The sequence below is a fragment of the Pseudopipra pipra genome, chromosome 12 (genome assembly GCF_036250125.1).
Source record: "Pseudopipra pipra isolate bDixPip1 chromosome 12, bDixPip1.hap1, whole genome shotgun sequence".
Lineage (NCBI taxonomy): Eukaryota > Metazoa > Chordata > Aves > Passeriformes > Pipridae > Pseudopipra > Pseudopipra pipra.
The window spans coordinates 10,859,579-10,881,523 of record NC_087560.1 but is presented as its reverse complement, the minus strand read 5'-3'; the positions used below and the strand labels follow the sequence as shown (position 1 = coordinate 10,881,523).

Here is a 21,945-nt window from a genome sequence, read left to right as displayed (position 1 = left end):
GGAGACTATATTTGGAGATGTGTAATGGGAGTCCTAAACTTTCTCTCCTGAACATTTAAAATGTGTCTTATGAGAATGAAAACCTAACCTCCCCATTTTTAAATTTCTTCCCTTTGTGATGATATACATCCAAAAATGTTTTAAATAAATATTAAGAAAAAACCTAGTTTTTAAATTTGTACACAAGATTCCCTAGACTCTAAGTAAGTGGGTTATTATCTGTCCCTCATAAGTACTTTGCTGTTCAAAAGCTTTCACATCTCTAGAAGCTTTCAGTAGACCTTAGTGGTCATACTAGTCAGTCCAATGACCTTCTCATATTGTCAGAAACCTCCTTTCAACTGTCTAAAAGCAAAGGACTAAAGAGTAGAAAACTGGGGCAAATATGTAACGATACTTTCTCATGTTACTTTTCTTCTTCCAGCAATCTGCATCTGAAGGACTCACTGAGCCACAAGCAATGCTTTGTTTAGTAAGTGTCAAAGGTTTTGTCTCCAAACAGGAGGTTCCACAATTTAAGATTAATTTCTCTGTTGTACCTGTTGTCTACTACTTTCATTTAATGCCCCTTAGTCCTTGCCACTGAATTAATCATGATTTGATAGATGACTTTCTCCAATATTTGCTCACCTCTTTTTCTGCTGAAAAATCTGTGTATTCAGTGTCTGATTAATCAAATGGTGATTGGAACATCCTCTTGTGAGACACCAAAACCAATTAGGATATGACTTAGGTAACTTCAGCTGTTAAGGTGGGTTGATCTAGCAGGGTGAGAGAATAAAAAAAGAAGTCTTCGTTGAATCCCTTGAAGCATAGTTTGTGGGGGTTTTTTCTGTCCATGTGTAACTCCTGAAACCAGAGAGATGAACTGGGGAACAATTCTAAACTGCAGTCAGAATGCACGTTCCAAAAGTTGTACAGAGGTAAATTGAGAAGAGGTATCCACTCCTAATGCTACTGGCATGGTTCCAGAAAAGAGAGAATCACTGATTGTGTGTAAGCATGAATAACTGTGAAAATATGTTAGTGTTCTGAGCCTTGGGATGTAGCCTTTCTGTGTCTGTAGAGGGTTTTTTTTCAACAACTGCAGCAATTAAACATTCAATTACAATTTCTAGAATTACAATGTATTGGAAAGCTTTTAGTGAGCACAGGAACAACCAATATGCTTCACTTCTTTTTTTCTACTTTAACTCACCATAGGAAATGTAGTACAAATGTAGTACAAAAAAGAAATTTTTCCTGTTTGGGGCTTTTAGTTTTTCCTCTTAGATACAACATTTGAGTGTGGTGTTGGTTCAGACTTGTTTTGACTACCTACCTGCCTTATCATTGTTCATATTCTTATCAATGAGTCTTTGATTCAGACTGTTTCACATTACACAGACAGCCTGGGCTAGGGCTCATTTGGGAGACTTTTAGATAATTGTTGTGGACACGACTCCTCAATATCCCATGGACTAGAGAGAGACCCTCATGAATGAGCAGTTAAATGGGGTCACTGAATGCACTGAGCATTTTGTAAGCTGTATTTGTAGGAGGTGATTGTAGCTTCACACAGCTCTGAAGGTCTGGGCAAGAGAGGAAATTGCTGCTTGTGTAGGATCTTCTTGCTTTGACACTTAATTCAGTTGTGGCCAATTTTTCTCAATATTTTCTGATGAAAATATAACTTTATTGCCCTTATCTATCCTATTTGAGGATGTGATGAGTAGACAAGTACAGATATTACCAGAGAAATTTTTGGCGGGATAATATGTATGAGATATAGAGGGTGAAAACCATCTCATCTGCTTGTGTTAAACACAATCAGCCACAAAGGAGAGTTGAGGACTCTTTCTCTTTGCTCCTATCTAAAGACCTACACTGATAATACCAAACTCAATAAGATCTGCTTATGCTTTTTCTTATCAGGAGTGCTATGGGAAACACAACATCTGGAAGGAATATGTACATCAGTAACTCACATTTGTCCTCAGGGTTATGGAGGACCATGCATAACACCAGCAGTGGGTTGATAATTTACTTAAGGGGACGACAGAGCCAGTCAGTTGTTCTGAAATGTTGAATCTGACAGGAAGTTTCAACTATTTATTTTCTGAAGTTTTTCCTGTGTCTTCACATTTGAGAAATAAAGTCAGTTAAATAATTTGGCCCTTTCTGAATATTTTATTTTCATACAAATTAATGTGACTGTATAAGGAAAGAATTCAAGCATTTGGTAAAGTTTTTCTCAAATTATACATTTGGTTATTAATTGGCTACTTGCACTTTTCAAATAGCTTTCCATAACAAATTCCTTTTGTTGTATAAAGCAGCTGGTCAGGATTAATGTCACGTCAACGTCTCGGGCTGCAGGAAGAGGATGGATGAGTAAAGCTAAACCTCAAATGTCAGTGAGCTCTTTATTTTTACAACAGAAAACTTTTGCAAGTGATCAAAACAGCTCTGTCAGATCAGGTGAAGAAGAAAACCAATGGCTTGAAAACTATACTGCTTTGCCAGTGGCTTCTTTTTTAAAAAAATAATGACACATTAACTGATTAAGAAATACTTGCAATTGACTGCAATAGCAAGGATTGATCAATACCTGTATTACGTTCTGAACACCTTTTTCTGACACTTAATCTGTCTCATTGAGACTCAGTTTTCTTACTCTAGGTTGCCATATGCAAGAGACATGTAAGCAGTTCATTTGACAGCAAAATAACACACCTAATGTATCCATATGAGGTTTGATATTACTGCCTGTTAATGAAGTATCCAGGACTTCCACAGTATCCATTGGAATTTTTTTTGAAGGCTAGTTAAGATGTGAAAGAATGGAAGAAGGAAAAATCAGTGCCTGTCTTTGAGAAGGGAGAGAAAGGTACAATATTTAGATAAGTCAACTTAGGTTCAGTTCCCATAAAAAGAAATGTTACCACAAATGACAAAAGTATTTGTAAAAAACCCTGAAAATCAAGATGATTAACAGTCTGCCAGAGCATTACAGGCCCTGTGATTAGAGGAGTTTGGCACGTATCTCATCTTTGAGGCTCCTGTAAGCAGGCTGGTAAAACTTAGTCTTTATGCATCTGCTGTAAGGTGGGTGCTGGTTTGTGTTGTAGACGTATTTGGAGTGAGGTATCACTGCTTTTCTCTCAAAATGGGAAGTTCAGTATTGAGTAGGGATTGGCAGGTGCTGGGTCAGGTGCTACTTAATATTTTCATTAAGGATCTGGATGATGGAATAAAAACTTAGTCATTGAATTTGCATTTGGGATGAAGCTGGAGGGCACAGAGGTTTTATTTTAGGACAAGATTTAAATTGAAAATTATCTTTGCAAGTTGGGAGGTGCTCTGAGACAGTGGGGGGGGAGTAGAATACAAGTAACAGGGATGACAGCAAGATCCCACAAATAGAATTGAGGAGAGATCTGCTGCCTAAATCCCATGATGGCAACAACTGGGTAAGTAACAGCTCTGTAGAAAAAGATCTTGGTGTTACACTGAGATTCAGTGTGAGCTGACAGTGCTGCAAAGTTCCAGGAAAGGGGGTGACCTTACAGGCTGTGGGATGAGGGTGACGGCCCGTGTGACTTGTGAAGTCAGTCTGGCCTGCTCAGGGCTGTTATGGCCTTGGGATGATCAGGCTTGGTTGTCACATTTAAGGGAAGATGTGAACCAGCTGAAAAGAATTATTCACCAAAGTGAAGAATCAGAATTATGAACTGTTTAGGGAACATAACTTAAAAAGAAAGACAAGTGGAATTGGGCTTTCTTCACTGAAACCTTTATATCAGTCCTTTGATATATAAAAGGCTGTTGCAAAACCAAAATACATTCTTGTCTCTTGTGAATAAGATGTATAAATGCAGCTAAATTAAACTTGATACTTGTTAAATTAAGATAAAGGGAAATGGAATAAGTTTCCTAAGGTGTTGGAATATCCATAATTCTTGACATTTCCAGCAATTTCTTATATAGACTTGATACTGTCTTGGAGCAGAAAGTGATCTAGATGAAGTCTTGACTTTCATGTCCTAAGATTTCATGAAAACAGTTTTATTTACTTACTGATTTTATTAGTTAACATTTGGTTTCAATCTTGAATGTGATTTTTGTCAGAAAAGCTGTTTCATATGAAATGTTTGATTCTTACATGTCTTGGGGCAAGAAACACCTGTAGTAATGATGATTTACAAGCAACTTAGCTCAGCAGGTCAGTAAAAGTACATTTAAATTGGAGTGGTGTACATATATAGCTGTATGATGTATTGTTGTGCACCTGGATAAGATCTGAGGTCCCTGCTAACATAAAATAAAGATGAACTGTCATGTTGATCACTACTTCCAGAAAGTAAAATATTTACATTAAAAGATGGAAGTAGTGCAAATAAATTGAAAATTAAGAAAAAACATTGTTACTTACAGCAATGTGGAGAGGAAGTAGAGCTTCTTGATGTTTTGTTGTTCATAATCCTGTAATCTTGCTATACCTCAATCTGCTTCTGGGTGTCAAAATAACTCCTTTAGCCAAAAGATTTTTACAACAGGATAAATTACTTTAAAAATACCTATGTAATCTCTGTCATTTGCACACTGAATAAAATCATGTATTGGAAGATAATTAATCCCATGCATTATTTTGTAATTTTGATTTGTATTAAAGTTTTCCATTGAATTTGTAATGAAAAAGAAGAAAGCAATTCAATATTTTTTTGTTTAGCATAGTTTCATTCCAATACTGGAAAGGTGTCAGTAACTTTACCCTTTACTATGAAATCTGTAGTCTTTGTACACATAATCTCTAGATTTAGACTATTTCAAAAGGCTAAATTATTTGTGGAATAAACAAAAAGTTAACTTTCTATACTTCATTAAATAAATCAATGACAACTCAGAAGTTAGATTTTACAATAATATACAGGATGTGGTGATGTTGTAAGAAGGTATTATTCATTTGTCTTGGGAAAATCTGGGAACAAGTCTTGCCCAATGTAAGAATCATTTTTCAAAACCCCCCAGAACCCCAACCCCAAACATATCGCTGACATTTACTTCATAGGCCAAGAGTTCCCATTTTTGCTGTGTAACAGAATGATTGCAGTAGACGTCATTTTTGAAGTGGCTGAGTAATCTTCTGTAAAAGTGAATGCTTAAGAATTTCCCCTCAGAATCACCCTGTTCCTGTGTTCTGGATAGTCCTTATGAAGAGATTATTCTCTAAAGAAGTTGCTTGCACAATACTGTTGATGTGCTCAGAGATGATATCCTTTTTTGCGGGGGTAGGGGAAGCAATTGTTAACATTTCAAAAAGCTATATGACATATTTCATGTCAGAACATTTGTATTGTAACAGTCTTGTATTTGCATATTGTTTGTTCTTTCAAATGAACAATGCTCATAGAATACTTGTTTTTATCCCAGAATTGTTCACTGTGCAGTTGACTTTTTTGCAGAAAAGTGTCCCTGACTGTGTCCCTCCCTGACTGTGTCCCTCCAGAAGATAATTTATCTCCTCCTAAAAAAAGCCTGAGATGGGGCAGCTGAAACACCTTGTGAAAATGTTTCTTTCTTTCTGATTCTGAAGGAAGTTGTTGAAAATAGTTCAAGATCTGCATCTAAACAATGTCTAGAATTAGTTAAAATGAATCCCACCCATGGGGGATTCAAGCTAGGTACCTAGAAAATGAGAAGGTAATTATTTTCAGCCTTTAATGGAAGTAAATGATTTAATATTAACAAAATGTGGAGATTAATTTGCCTCCTTACTCCTTATGCGGACTTACAAACAGGTCCAAGAACCTCAGCAGTAGAACCAAGACAATTTGACAGGATACTCCTACCCAGCAACAGGACACTTGGAGTTGTGTGTGAAAGGGCAAGGATAGCACTGATGTTATCAGCAAATAGTACCAGCAATGTAGAAAAGTCGATTTTCTTTGCTGGTCTATAACATTCATGTAACTTAAAATAATAGTGTACAAATGCATCTTCCAGGATAAGGACCCAATCAAGTTTTGGGGTAAGTTGTTTATCATACTGGCTGAAGCTTTTGCCTAGATTATCTTATCTGTTGTCTAAAATTTGAATGCTTTATACTGAAGGAAGAAATCAGTCTTACACGTCTTCTAATCAGCCTGCAAAGGCATTTGCATTTGAACTTTAATTGAAGGATGCTGCCTATAGAACAATGTGGTAGTGTTTGGCTGTGTACAAGTGTGCTGAAAGAACTCAGGCTATTTGTGCATGTCTTCAGAAGAAAAATGTGGGTAGGGTTTAGATGAAAGCTGCTGCTTGATTCACTAGACCAGTTAGAAGAGAACTTGGCTGATAACACATCATTTTTTCAGAGAAAAAAGAGGTTATGTAAGCTTATTTAAAAATACAACAGAACTGCGCATTCAGAGAATGAGTCCAAGGCTTTTAGAGTTAGGGAGCTCAATCCAAAGAAAAGGAAAACTACTAGCTGTATTTTTGACAGAGACTACTCTTATGATTCCTGCGGGCTGCCAGCCCTGAAGCTCATTCAGATGGCATGGTGTGCAATGGAACACATGAAATAAATTACAAAACTGACATGAAAGGAAAAATTATAAAGAGTGTAAGAAATCTGTGCTCAATTTTTTCCACTATCAGTTAATATACTGGTGGTGGTTAAGGAAACTACCTGAGGGAACAGAAAGATGAAATTTCAGGGTAAATAAATCCTGCTAAACTCCAGGGTAATGTAGACAGCAGGCAGAGTTGTAGGAACTTGGTGTCAGTGTAGAGTCACTTTTTTGTGACAAATGTAAGATGAAAACATTAAGTGTGCTATTTGTATGTATTTATAAGGAATTGTTTGTGCACAAAGCCCAGTTGGATTGGATGCTTAATGTATTTGAACTCCTAACAAGGAGAAAATGGGTTCATGAATCCTGAACGCTTTGAATTGGAATTAGTCTTCAAAGATCATGTAGCCCAACCGCCTGCCACGGGCGGGGACCTCTTTTGCTAGATTACGTTGCTCAGCCTGACTTTGAACACTTCCAGGGATGGGGCATCCACAACTTCCCTGGGCAATCTGTTCTGGTGCCTCACAGTAAAGAGTTTCTTCCTTAGAGCCAATCTAAATCTACCCTCATTCGCTTTCAAACTGTTGCCCCTTTTCCTGTCCCTGCAGACTCTGACATGAGCATCGACTCAACTTGCAGGAGGATTGTTCCATGATGTTACTGGACACTGAGATGAGGCTGACTGGCTGGTAGCTCCCATGGTCCTCCTTATTATCCTCTTTAAAAATGGGTAAGATATTCCCACTTTTCCAGTTACTGGGAACTTTGCCTGACTGCTGTGACTTTTCAAATATGATGGAGAAATTCTTCACAGCTACACCAGCCAATTCTTTCAGGACCCTGGGATGCATCTTCTCAGGCCCAACAGACTTGTTTGTGTAATTGAGCTGTCAGTGAAATGAATTGAGATGCATGGCTATCCATGCGGTTGTATATAGAACAAAAATTTTAGAGGTTATTTCTTCTCAACCTGTCTTTATCAGTCCTATCTTCCTGCCTTCCTTTTGGTTTCATATTGGGTCTTTCAGTATATTTCAGGATTGCTAATAAATGTAATGGAAATTTTCAAGTAAACAACTCCCCCACAATCTCTTTCTAAATCTACCTGTAGTCTGCCAAAGTTAATTCATGATGCTGAACACTTTATAGCTACTGGAATGCATTTTTCTCAATGGTATGAAGCTGCTTTATCTGTGCCTAATTCTATGAACACAGGGGTCTGAGTTCTAAAGTGCCTCCTAAGAGTGATGGAGGCTGCCTTTAAGGCTTTTACCTGTGGTTCCAGAGGATCATCTTGAGGTGTGTTGGGCTGAAATAGTGATTTAGTTTTATCACTCATGACATTAAGAAGAGGATAAGAGTATGTATGTCTGTCTTTGCCAAGTGTTACGTTATTCCTCAGGAAGGAGTGTATCTAGTGTAAATTAAAACACACATTTGGCCACTGTAATAGTTTTATCTGGGACACAATCTTGTGGCTAATAAGACCAACATTAGTAGTCCTCTACAGTGACATTACAGCACCCATTTACATTTTTTTTCAATTACATTATTTACTTCTTGGTGAAAGGTTTCTTCTGCATCACTTGTTTATCACTGTGATATTGCAATAATCATCCCTGCACTGTGAACTGAATTAATTGGTATTTCTCAACCACAAATGCGTTGCTACAAAGTTCCAAGCAATGATTTTTGTAATTAAACTCAGTTGCTGGTTTACTTTACTTTGCTTACATTATCTGGTTAGGCAATCATTGTCTGGAACGTAATAAAATAATCTAAATTACTGTTCTTGTAAGAATAAACCAAACAATAATTATTATGCTATTGCTTCCTTAGGGATGTTCTTTGAACATTTCGATGGAAAAAAAAAGAGAAAACATAAAGAGAAATAAATAGAATATAGGAGTAGTGTTGCCATATATGAGTATTTGAATGCTTTACTTCATTCAAAATGCTTAGAGAATGTTAAAGAAATAAACAAAATGTAAAAACTGAAGTATTTCCTATGGCAGGAAGCCTTTAAGGCAAAAGTGTAATGAATCATGTGAGGAATATTGCTCAAGTGCAGTTCCTGTCCTTAGAATTGAATGAGCTGGACCCCTACAAAACTGTGGTATTAAACGTGTTTGCTTTTGTGTACACATGTGAGTGCCACTTGCTTTATTCAGTCCACTATAGACATAATTAAACCAGATTAGCCTGGCAAATGTACTGCAAACAGTGTAACCCATGGTGGACTTCTGAAAGGCAGACTAAATATACAAACATTAGGCCCACAGCAGGGCTCACTGCCCCGGACAGATACACTCTACTGGCTGATTCTGAAGTAATACATTTAAAGCTAATTGTGGGAGTAGTTTAAGTCTAAACACTTTTCATAATGTTTATCACATTAATTTCTGTTCCTAAGTGAGGCCTTTAAATCCTTCAGTAAGCAAATAGTGACACACCTGCAACCAAATTAAAATGCAACCCAAAAGAGCTAACCCTTCTCTAAAGCAGAATGCAGAAGCATTTCATACTATTAAAGCTTCTATGTTTAGAATACACTTCATAGATTAAGTTGTGATTGAAAAGTTGGTGCTTTCTCTTGCTCTGTACTCTACCTGTATGTAAAACAGTTGTAAGTGTTCTGTGCCTCACTACACACCTCAGATATATTTGCCTTTCCCCTGAGAGCGATGGTGAAACCCTGAAGACCAGCCTGGTAAATTGTTGGATGTTACTCTTCAGCTGGAATGAAAATATCCCTTAAAAATGCCCTTTTTCTCCCCTACTTGACAAATATTTTTGATTTTTTTGATATTAACTTCTCAATGAAGTTAATATCTTTTCCTGAATTCCTGGCAAACTGTTAGTATATTCTGTGAGCAGCTATGGAAAATAACACAATAAGTGGCTAGCACTGAGTAGCCACTACTTTTCAAAAGATTGCAAAATGTATGTTCATTGCAAAACCACTGAACTTGGGCCTGAAGTGGGGTTTGTGTATATTTTATAAATATTTTTTGTCTTAAACTAAGCTGTTGGAGTTCCTTTAGAATATAAAAAGACATAAGGATGTGGTTTAAGTTGCTTCCAACTATATCGAGACTGAGAAGAGCTGTGGAAAATACATGTTGCAAAGGGATTTTAAATGTTTCAGTATCTGACAGACACATTATGTTAGAAAGAAAGAACTATAAATAATTAGAATGAATGCATGATACATGATCTGTGTGGAATGAAACAATAAAACTAGTGATGTTATTACTAGGAGAAAGAATGTAGGTATAGGAAGCAACATCTACTAAATTCAATTGTTGAAGTTCAGCAGGATGTTCAATTGTATGGGAGGTTACTACACACAAGACAGCTAAAGAGGACTTTGAAACAAAAGAATGGTACAAATGATTTTCAGTAATTTACAGTTATCTGTCTGTTCTTTCCTAATGGAAAGACATAATATTTGTGTGTTCAGAAAATATATGTAACTAATGAATCTGGAGAAAGGAGCACAATTGTAACTAACCTTGCACACGTAACTGGCTCATATTCTTAATGAGGCTGTAAATTTGCTTTAGGACGTGAAGCTTGATAATTCAAAACTATTTACATTACTAGAAGGTACTAGGAGCATAACATTCAGAAGTATTACTGTGGTTTTGTTTATGACACCCAAAAAATATAATTAATTAACTTATTTCACACGAATCCTGGTTGAAACAGTAAAATAAAGGAAGATACTGGAATTCTTCGAATGCAGTAGTAAAATTTCTTGTAGTTATTCCTTCTGCTGTACAAATGGAGGACTTAAATTTACTCTATGCTAATGTTAATTATCTAAGGCAAGATAATTCAGAGTTTGTGTTTTCTATCAGCTCATTTGATGTACTGTCTGTAGTCTATTGTATCGTACCCAACAGTACCTGTACCTTGGACCATTTGGTAAAACGTGCTCAAAGAATGGGTCAGGCCTGAAATGGGCAGAGTTTGCAAGTGAAGACATTCATGGGAGCTTATGCAGCTCCAGATTTGACAGTGCTGTATTTCATTAGCACAGATTTGAAGCTACTCACCAGCTTGGCCAATGAGGTGAAGAGGTGTATAAGAGAAAGCAGTAACGCTCAGCTTCAGATCCCATTCCAGCTTGATTCCAGCTTTTTGGGGACAGTTACAGTGGTGAGCTTTGAAATATGTACAGGTTTGGGCTGAGGATAAAATTGTTCCAGTGACCAGAAGTCTGAGTCTGAACATTTCTGCTCATGGGCTCACTCTCAAGCTGAACTCTGCCAATTTTCACAAAAGTCTTATGGAGATTTGGATCCTGTTGATTCTAGGCCTGCCAGAGCTTTTACTGCTTTTGCATATATAGTGATAATAAAAAAATGACCTTTTATTTCCTCCAAAAGTGGCTATGGGAAGAATTATATTTACAGAAATAGTAGGTTTAGAATGCTTTTTAACAGTGTGGCCTATTCTGCACAAACTTATAGAATAATACTTCAACTTTTTTTTGTTGTTGCTTGCACGATACTTGAAGCAGTGATAGGTTACAGAAGAGATCCAAGAATTCAGCCTTTCCAAATTTGGTAAGTAAAAGAAAATACCATTTCCAATACGAATCTTGAATCTAAATCTCAAAGACCAGATGGTGGTCTGTAGTGCTGTCATAACATCAAAGAATAGAAGTTGATGTAGATGAATTACAGAATTAACTACAGATTGAAGGCTAGTGCTGAAAACCAATTGCTCCTATGTAAGTATTAGAATGTTCTTATGGATTAATAAATAAAATGAGAATAGTGTTTTTCTGTTTAACCTTAGAAAAAACTCAAATACAAAAATAACTGTGGGTGAAATCTTTTGCTCTGTGCACTCGTATAATTCCATGTAGCCATAAGGGGTAGAACAGGATATAGACGAAGCATTTCCAGGACCTATTTTTGCTTCGCCTTTGAGTTACTTAGATCTTGCATCAGAGATATTCTGTGCTTATTTCTTTCCTTCCTAGAGTAAATGGGCAGGGATTAGAGGGAGATTTTGCTTTACTTTACCTGTTACACATTAACCAAGCAGCTGAGATACTGCAAGGCCATTGTGTATAGTAATTGCTGATAGTGATTTACAGTCTTTGTCCTGAAGGACAGAGCAGAGCAATTACTTTGAGGAGTGTATCTAAAGGATTTTTTCTTTCTTGAGCAGAGTTGTATATCTTAGGATTATAACAAAAAGCTTCTATTTTCTGTAGCACTTCACAAATAAAGGTCTTCATTTTTAGTTAAAAAAAAAAGGTCTTCTTAATGGCCTGAAAATATCATGTGCACATGTGCAGGATAGAACAGATTTTTTCCAGTGAACTCATTATGACACTTTTCTTTGTAGAATTATAAATACTGGCAGTTATTTCTTTAGTGTCAATTAAAGTTCTTACAGTTGTTCCCAGCTTTGCTCTAATGCCATGTGTATATCTTTTAAGCAAAATGTGCTCTGTACTAAATGGCTTTGTTTAGAGTGTTTCTAATAGAAATGTCCCTGCCACATGTATCTGCTTGGTCTGTGTAATCTCTTGTAGAATGTTTTCTGGCATTGAACTGACAGTGTATGTTTAAGCAAACATACTTTAGTTTTTGCATCTCTGCTAGTAATTAACACATAGCTTGGGGTATCCTCAGTTAATTATGGGGACAACCAAATTTTAATGAGATGTCTGCAATCAGGCATTTGGCTGTGTATAATATTTAACAAAAATTTGCCGAAAAAACTTCTGTGAAATTATGTGGGTATGGTGAAACATTTGTTTTCCTTTCTTAATTGTTCTATTTTGGGGCTAAATGTCAGGTCCACTTGATGTCTGTGAGAACATTCCTGTTGAACTGGGCAGGAATAGCACTTGGCTGAAGCTGATTCATCTTCTAAGGCGTTTCCCTGGTTCTCTGTGTGTACTACTTTAACAGACAGCATTGGATTTTGAGAGTATTCTGGAGGATCAAGCCATGCAGGTAAATCTAAACAGTTCAAGTTTAGCAGTAGGTAGCCCTTCAATCACTTAAACCCTGTTTTGAAAGCACGGACAATGCTTTGGTATAATAATGTTGTCCTTGAACCTGTACTCAGCACAGGGGGAGTGTAATGCTTGGAAATCCAGTTTCCCCGAAGTCAAGGAGAATCTTCCATTGCCCGTAATGGATAGTGAAACAGGACAATAATAATCTAGGACTACATCCTTCTGTGGATCAGCATGTTTAGTGTGGGTCTGTGGGTAGTCAGACATATATATTTCTATATATTCCTTATATAAATATATGTAAAATGTTTAACTGCATATATGCTAAGGGCCAAGAGAGGTGTTCCTTAGTCTCACAAAATTAAGTAATTTCTTTATTAACAAAACACAGTTTATTCACAAGCCAGGAGAAACAAGTGTGAGAAGGAGGAGAAGACAAAGTGTCCTTTCCTAATCCTGCAGTTTTGTTATTGGTTTTCTCACCTCATGTGTGAGTGGAATTGAGGTTGTCACCTCATTGTGGTCGGTTCCACACCTTTTTCAGGGTAAACAGCATGCAAACTTGTATAAGCAGCATCTGAGCCAAGGCCCTTTTATAAACCAAACTTTAATTTGTTATTGTTCTGGCATCTATGAATGTGTGTGAGACCATGTGGGCTGGCTGTGGAAGGCACTATAAAAACTAACAGTGGAATGTTCATCTGGAGATGTTCTGTGTTATTTATGAAAACTTGGGGCCCAATCCTGCCACCTTCTCTCACGCAAACCATCCCGCCAAGGTCAACCAGTGATTATACCTCTTTAAGGATGATTTCTGTGCATAAAACTTTACTGGTTTTGATATAGGGATGGAATTTTCAGACTTCAGAGAAACTGTGTCTGCTGGCATCCATTGGATGTTGAAATCTGTGCCTTTGGAACTAAATAAAAACTAACTTGATGTGATCAGTAGGGAAAAAAAGTCTTTGTACTTAGTTGTATCTTCTAGTTTAGGAGTGTTCACTATAAGGACCTTATAGCGAACACCTCTAGTGTGGGATTTATCAAAGAAAAATCAAGGTGAGAGGTGGGTTGCATGTTCTACTGGTGTCCAGTCCTTGGTAAAACATTGACTAAAAGTGGAGTAAGAAGCAGAGTTCTCTGCCGAGCAATATAGACAAGCCAGGTAGTAATTAATGTTTGAAAACTGTATGTAACTCAAATGTTGTTTTAAAGGTAAGTTTGTAATTCTTGGATGATGTAACCATATTTATTCTGAAGACTAATTTGTGTCAACTAAATGTGATCATCAGTTTAGAAACTAGAGCAATCTGAGCATTAGGGATACTCCCCCATTTTCTGCCTTCACCTTTACACAAGCAGTCCCACAGAAAAAGTTTTTACTACTTTACCAACAAGTTGAGCTTTTTTTTTGTTTTAGGCTAATGTATCATGTTTGGGTTTTTTTCTGCTGCTTAAGCATCACTCTTTCTTTTTGTGAAATACAGTAAATGTGGCCTAAGAACTATAGCAATTATAGGTATAAAATATAAAACAAAACTAATTTTAGTAAATCCATTGAGACATATGGTTAAAAATTCCATTGACAGCATGATAAATGTGTCTTATATTTGGCATAGCTTTAACATACCACTTTTTATTATTTTTCCATAACAATCTCTCACATAAGTAGGACTATAAGATGGTTTGCAATGCAAAGTGTGAACTGATCACAACATGCAAACAGGATTGTCTATGGCCTGGAGTGTAACCTGTAATACTGTCTTTGAAGTTGCTGTGTTTATTTTGAGGCCTGGCCCTGAGGACAGTATGAACTGGATTAAAGAATCTGTTACCCCTCACAAAACTGCAGCTTCTGACAACTAAAGGTGCAAAATTCTCTCTGTTAGTTCTGAATTCTGGCTCCCCATGTAGTTATCACATTGCATTAGGGGCCAAACAACAGTCAAGACCAGTTGTTGTTCAGTATAAGACACATTTTGAAACAATTCAGATTTGGAACTGATTTCAAAGCGATTTAGATTTCTATAAGGAATTAATTAAAAAAACTGCCAAACACAAACAACTAGTTTAAATACTGAACCAATTATTTATGTACATAGACTGCATATTGAAATGGTTTTAAATTTGAACCAGTTCATCTCAAGCAGAATCAATTTGATAAAGGTATCAAACACATAAGTGCTTCATTGAACAAGGCATTCTCCCTGCCACTTGCTGCCTTGCCACTGTTTTATTCATAAATCATCTGAAAAGAGTTTTGCATATCACTGCTTATGATACAGCATTCCACTGAGGAGGTACCAGTGAACATAGTCCTCTGTGTTCCACATTATGCATAACAGGCTGTAGCAAAGTAATTTTATGCGTTTCTCTTCTGCTCTCTGAATAACCAAAAAACGTAAGTGCCCTTTCATAGCAAGGAGGATGTTTGGGCCCATCCCTGGGCCACTCCTGCTTAGCAGTAAACATCCTATATGGAAAAGAACAACAACTTTTTCCTTGGATTTTTATTTCTGCAAAACTGTCCAGGACCTGGATATCTTAAACATCTTGAGAATCAGTAAACAATAAACTTAACTTTTAGTGCTAAAATGCACATCTATATTTTTATGCAAAACTTCCTTTAAATCTTGATGAATTTTAAGAATAAGGTACAGCTGGCCTGATGTTTTAGGTTTTCTGGTGTCAGGATTTCTCTCATTATCCACCTCACTCAGGTTCAGGTGGAACCAGCTCTGGGCAAATGGTGGCAGTGACACCTTTGTGCAAGTGCCAGCTCTCGCTCTGGCAAGCTCAGTACAATGGTGCAAAACAGTTTTCTGTGACCCCTGTCTGCTTGCAGGTGGATGGGCAGGGGATCTCTTTATGATGTGTTCTCCCTGTTTTGGCCCTCCACACTTTCAGTAAATCATAGGAAACCATCTACCACCCATCAATCATTATTTTTTCCCTCTTGGAATGAGATTGTGTAGGGTTTGCAATTGAAGGAGCCTCATGACCTAAACTGGGCCCTGCAGTTGCATCTTCTTATCTTATTAAAAGGGGTATCCTTTTTTGTTCCAGAAGATGAAACAAAACAAATCACTTTTCATGTAGTCAGCCACAGTGAAGTTAAAGAAGGAAAAATTACAAGCCATGATAATGTCAGCAGTCAATATTGTTTGTCTTTACAGAACCATAAACAAAATCATGCAACTAGTCTCTAAAAGGTCTCGATGACAGGTCTGGTAAATTTAAGCAATCTGCTACAAAGATGAATGGTATTTTCCTGTTGCACATTCTCTCTCTCTCTGAAACTATTTAAATCTAATTAACCTAGTGTCAAACCCTCTGATTTCCCTCCAATGTTCTAACACAGGGCCCTAAACAATGTTGATTTTTTTTTTTTTAATATCAACTTCTCTTAAAATATTTGTTTTTAGAATTTATCCTTTTATTTGCCTGTTTACCAAAATAAATTATTACCTCAGTTATATAGCTATGACACTGAATCAGATGGTACCCACAGAAGAAAAACAATTTTTTGTCTAATACAGAAAGCATGTGTATACAATGGCTGTCTTGTCCTGGCTCAGCTTGGGTATTAGCATCTCTTGTTTTTGCCAGTCTTTCATTCCCTTCCACTGCATGAAATTTCATTTCAGTGAAGCCAGTAGGAATGTTCCTTCAGTAAGGAAAAATTATTACCATTGCCTACAAAATATTGGTTTTCTAGAATTGTATAGGAATTCTTGAAATGTCTGCCTATCTTATCCTGCAGTACTGACAGTGGACTAACTTCCTATCTGTATCCAAGCAATCAGGAGAGTTGCACTGGATGTACCTTGCTTCAGCATTTAGATCACTGATATTAAATTGGGTTTGAATCTGTTACTCTCTTACGAGTTTGATTTTTAAGCTTTGACAGAAGGAGAAAAAGGTTTGAAGTAAAAATAGTATAAAGACAGAAACTGAATTTTCAAATTTTTCCATTTGGCTAAGCAAAATCTTGAAGTTGTGTGGCCTTCAGGACAAATACTATGAAAGGACTGAGAAACCCATAGATAACTGGCCTTAAAAATCTTTCTTTAGCAGAACAAGCACAAAACAATTGCAGCTCTTGTTCAAACTACTACATACCTATATAACTCTTTTGAAGAAATCAGTACTTCTTTTCTTAGTTCCCCAATGAGAAAAAAAAAAAACAAAACCTACAAAAACCACAAACAAAACATCCCACAAGTGTTAGATGTTAACCTGTAAAAAAGCTATATTGTAGTGGGGTCCACATAGCTACATAATGTTGACACAAACCAGCATTTTAGTGAATATTTTTGGGGCTACCTCCAGTTCTTTGAATGAAGAATGATAAATTGAAAAGATTTTTGAACAGTAGCTTATTAGGAGAGATAAATTGTACAGGAATGCTTAAGTAGCATGTAACTATGAAGGCAGCCTCTATATTTCAAACATATCCCCTTTTCAAGGGAGCTGAAAGGTTGGCCCTATTTTCCAGTTCATGTAAAGTGTATATGCTCATCAACTCATTGATTTACCAGGGGGATCTGTGCTGTAAATTCCTGGAATAGTTATGAGCAGCTCTCTGCACCGTCCATGTTCTGTGCAAGTGGGCAGACAGTCAAGTGTAGGCATGTTAGCTGACCACAGAATTAAAAATAAATAATTCAAATATCACAGTTGCAAGAAGCACCTAATGCTATGAGCCACCCTCTTTGGTATGCATTCTTTTCCCAGCATTTCTACTCCATCAAACATTTAATTCTCAAACCACTGGTATAAATTGGAATGACTTTTGAATGTATTGTTTCAAAAATATTACTTTAACATGTCCATTTTGCTATTGTTATGAAGCCTCTGTTAATTATCTAATAGATTTGGTTTATGTATTTGCCTCAGGAGGATTTGGCTCGGCTTCTGGAAGTTGTGTCCTGACACCTGAACCCTAGGGAGTGGCATCCATGAATGTTAATTCATCTGAGGGTGTAACTACCTGTGTGCAATGTTATTTGTTCAATTGTTATGGGTACAAATCAGTAGTGCTGGCACCTAATCAATTTGGCAGGGATTTTACTGGTCAGATATCAGCAGCAGGACAAGTGTCCCTGTGAGAGTACAGTTGCATCTAAAGAGTAAAATTTTGTGCTGGAAAGATGGACTACTAGTGTAACAAGGCAGTTCAGCTCTTCTATGTGACCTTTCTAAGAGACAATTAATAGCATTTGATTCCTTGTGATTTTATTTGGGTTTGCTGGCTTGTACTGTCTTTAGATGTTTGAGCCATCCTATGGAATTTGATTTAACTGCATTTGAGCATTTCTGAATACAGAATTTACTTGGTTAAAACCTTTTCAGACTTCCCCAAGGGATTAGGATTAGATTCTTCCCAGAATGGTCCCAAAAAATATTTTGTACTAGATCGGCTTCTGCTTGGCAGGACCTCAGCATCAAGGACTTCTCTCTGTTCTCCTCTGCCCTAAGACAGTGCAGCCAAAGGTGACTGAAGTTTGTAGCTGAGTGTATTATGTACATCTGAGTTTGACCTTGGATGTTTAATTTATTTTTGGCAGGTGACTGAATTTTGTAGCTGAGTGTATTATGTACATCTGAGTTTGACCTTGGATGTTTAATTTATTTTTGGCAGGTGCTTGATCAATTACTTGAAGTGTAAAAAATGCATTAAATCACAGCTCAGCTCAGAAGGACACTCCCTGTTTTTTAAAGGACCTTAAAAGTCTATTTCTCTATTCTGAGACTGACCCCTGCCTTCTGATCCCCATTTCAGCATGTCTGTCAGAATTCACACCTGAGAGGAGCTGTAGTAAAGGAAAACATTTGCATAAGTGGGCAAATAATGTCAGCATCCTTTGCTGTCAGAGTCTGAGTTAAGGTCTATCTCCTTATAGAATACCTGTCCTCTAGTCATGTGCTGTTTAACTTATTTTTTTCAGACTTTTTTCTGTCTTATTTCCTACATCTGGCACCTTTTGTACAGATGACCACCTGTTCTTATAGTCCAAACCAGCTGTTTAACTAAGTTGTATTGTTGAGATAAGATTTTATTTTTTTTGCTTCTCTGAAGTATTTACAATTTTTAGCCTCTGATGCTCTTTAAAGTTCAAGTGCTTTTGAAGCTAAGGCGTATTGCAGACACAGCATGTGATGGAATAAGTGAACATAGAATGTACTTTACTATCTGTTTGATCTCTCTAGATGCTGATAATTGGTGCTGGCGTTGCTGGGCTGACTGCAGCAATAGCTGCCAAAGCAATGGGAGTTACTGTCAAGGGATTTGACACCAGGTAGAGTAAGAAAATTGGCTTAGAATCTACTTAGAATCTACTGCTTAATGCTTTAGAAAATATTTTGGTTAAAGTTCTCCTTTGCTTCACACTGAAGCAAACCAATCTGTCATTCAAAAACAATCTGCCAGGTTTCTCTGTCATGGGACTAGCAGAATTTTTACTCAATTCATTGCTAATTAACACAAACTTCAAATTATTGAGTATTCAGGAAAAAAGAGCATAACTTTAAAGAAGCACTTAAATATGCTGCCTCTTTACTTCCCAGGCCCAATTTGAGTGAAACATCATCTTCCTCCTTCCTTTGTAGTTTCAACTTTCCTTTTGTTCCCTGCATGTTGCACCCAGTCCATCCTAGTTCCTTGGAGCATGGGTTGTATGCATGCTCACATATGAGCTGATTAAGCATTCTTGTACCTGGTATTATTTGTCAAACAGTGTGACAAAGTGGTATTGTTATTTGTACAGGTCTTATTCCAGGGAAGATTCTACTTAACTACTGAAAAGTACAAATATATGTCTCTATTAGCATAAAATGGTTATGAAAACACACATTACTAAAAACTGTTAATGAATTAAGGCTTTATGATTAGGTTTTATTTGTTTTTTATTCAGCAATTTAGAGCATTTGCTTCCCTTTGCTAATGATTTCCTAGTAATCTTGAATTCAGACTCATAGTAATTAATATGTTGTACTTCTGAAAACACCCCTGTGTATTACATATCTCCACATTTACCATCTTTGCTTCTAGTAAGTCATTAAACTTGTTTGGTTTGCTTTCTTAAACATGAAAGTGGGGAAGAAAGCTTCAATTCTAATCACAGGGAGCGGGATGGAATCGATGAAAGAATGATGAGTAATTCTATGGAGCTGAGGCTGGGGGTCAAGTAGAAATGCCTCATCCTGCAGAACTGGACATTTGCCAGGTGTGTATTATACCACAGCATTTAGAAAAAACTCATGTACAGGGAAAACGCAAGTAACTCTCTAACAAATGAAAAAGTAACCAGTGTTACAGTAATAAAGACTGCCTTTCCTTGAAGCCACTTCAAGTCTGTCATGGAATTCTTACCAAAGTGTTGTGGGATAAGAAAGCGAAGTAATGAAACCACAAATTGGAATATTATTCAGACACCATTCCATCTTTGAATGTTTCATGCTTTGTGACTTTCATAAGCATGGTAACATAATTTCTAACAATTACATCCATCAATGCTTTTAAATTAATCCCTAGAGCTTTATTAACAAGAATTTTGAGTGTCTAATTCCAAATATAGGAAAAGAAAATTCAGAGATGTGCTTAGTTTCACTATTTTAAACCAATTGCAAAGAACGCTTTGTAATATGAATGGTGGATCTCAATGGATTGCCATTAAAATTATTATAATTTTTAGATGAAGACTAAGTTCCAGTGTGACATAGAAAATTCATGCAGTGTATTATGGTAAGATGATATAAAGGTGCAGTTTTATTCTGTCGCCAGAGCCTGTGTTAAGAGTATCGTCTAAACATCTTAATTTTTACCAGTTACATTTTGGTTTTGTTTTCTGGGCTTTTTTTTTTCTTTTTTTCTTTTTTTTTTTTTTCCAGAACAGTGCTGTCCTAAGTGGTGATATACCTAAGAGGATGAGACCATTTCCAAAATGCATGAAGATGTAATCAACATTAACTTTTTTTTCTTTCATTATCTCTTCAGGGGTCATATTTTCAACTCATTTATTTAGTTCTGAGTACATTTTACTTTTTGAATAGAAAGTTATAATTACATAATGATCTCATTCTAGTGGTTAAAACTAATTTTTCCCTTCTTTCTAGTACTGTGTCATTTGTTTTTGTTTGTAAAGACCCATTAGTTAAAGCAATTAGAAATGCTATCATTTGAGTATTTGGGAATTTACCCAAGAAAGATAAATCATCAGGAAACCAGCTTGGGAAGTGGGCTATGAAGCAGAACACTTGCAGCCTTCCCTGTCCTCTAGGTATTAAATAGATGCAATGGCCTGTTCTGGAAAGCCCGGGGAAAAGAGCAGTCCAGCCACAAGTATTTCAATTTTCCCTCGAATTGACTCCTCTGGGGCTGCTGTACCTGCCTGCTGTGCAGTGACTGACCCCGTGCTGTGGATGGAAGCCAACAGGGGATGAACTGGCAAGTGTAGTGTCCAGATGGCTGTTCTGGAATGGGGCAATGAAAGAGAGGAACAACAGTATAGGGTATGGTGTTCAAGATCAGAATTCACTGTAAGTTGTGTTCAGAGCATGGCATTAGAATTCTTTTGGGGTTTTTTTGATGTTCTGCTTTCATAATAATATGAAGGGATGTTAGAAACATAATATTAATCCAGATGTACTTGCAAAGAATTCAGGTTTCGAAGGTATCTCCATCTTCTTCCTTGGGATTGACTGGAGTGCGATTAATCTGTGAAACACATTGTGCAATATGATTCTTATCAGACAATCATGAGGTGTTTTCGAATTTGAAAAAGTACTTGATTTCTTATTCTCAAAAATAAGCACCATATGGTTTTGTAACCAGTTCCCTGACCGGCCTCCCAGCTCATTTAATCTCTGGCTTCCTGACAAAATTGCTGACTTTCTTTGGTCATGCATCAGAGTAAGCCATTAGTTTTACACAGAATCCTTAACTTGTAAAAGAAAGCTCTAGTAACTCATGTCTGTAGTAATATGCAAATTTGATTTACTAGCATGTGTAAAGCAGGCATCAGATCTGTGGAGAACATGTGAAAAGTTTCCAACACATAAAAGCTTTGACAACTATTTATTTTGCTTTCTCATCAGGGTGTGGTGAACACTGGTTACAAGGACTTGCCAAGTTGAATGGCTACTCAAGCCAGTAGCCTTTTTTCCAACAACATCTTGAAATTATTAAAGCTGTTTCTCCTGAGAAAGAATATTTTCACTTTGAACAAAGAGATGATTTAGATTATGGGACTATTGATCATGTCAGTAGAGGAATTTTGGTAATAAAGGTGAGTTTCAACACTACTTAAACATTTTTGATAAAAACATGTAAAATGTGTTGAGAAAGCTGTGACTTTCTTAGCGAGTTTAGTCGTTCTGAGGAAATGCTATCATTCAATGTTGATGTGATAA

At 36.7% G+C, this 21,945-nt stretch overlaps 1 long non-coding RNA gene across 1 annotated transcript; it reads left to right on the top strand.

Annotated features, from left to right (window-relative positions):
- Nucleotides 1–272: 272 nt before the first annotated feature.
- On the top strand, nucleotides 273–20,613 carry LOC135420604 (uncharacterized). The gene is made up of 4 exons (XR_010433625.1): nucleotides 273–472; nucleotides 7,151–7,272; nucleotides 18,745–18,833; nucleotides 20,425–20,613. It is a non-coding gene; the product is annotated as an uncharacterized LOC135420604 (long non-coding RNA).
- The last annotated feature ends 1,332 nt before the right edge of the window (nucleotides 20,614–21,945 follow it).